Raw genomic sequence first — 367 nt, 5'->3', positions numbered from 1 at the left:
ATCATAATAGATCCCTTGAACTAGCTAAGAAACTCAATGAAATATTGTAAAATTTGTAAATTAAGGGGCAAGTAAGGGGATTATATTGCACGATTATCTTCCAACAACTTAGAATTGGTTTGATTTCTTATATCACTAAACTGGTCTTTAAGAAAATTTACATTCCAATCATCAATATGGCATAATATTTCGGAATGACTGTTCTAAGCTCTTAACCTTCCGTATCATTTCCTCTTGCTCAGTAGTTTTTGGGAGGTCTTTTCTTCTTCAGTCCGAGTAGATCAAAGCGGGGAGTGTAAGGGCATGGCTCTGGCGGTTTAAAAGTGGCTTCGGGGTGGGTAAGTACGTGGTTATCATGAGTTTGGAA

Source organism: Nicotiana attenuata, unplaced genomic scaffold (genome assembly GCF_001879085.1).
Source record: "Nicotiana attenuata strain UT unplaced genomic scaffold, NIATTr2, whole genome shotgun sequence".
NCBI classification, from domain to species: Eukaryota; Viridiplantae; Streptophyta; class Magnoliopsida; order Solanales; family Solanaceae; genus Nicotiana; species Nicotiana attenuata.
Note: the sequence above shows the minus strand (reverse complement) of the source record.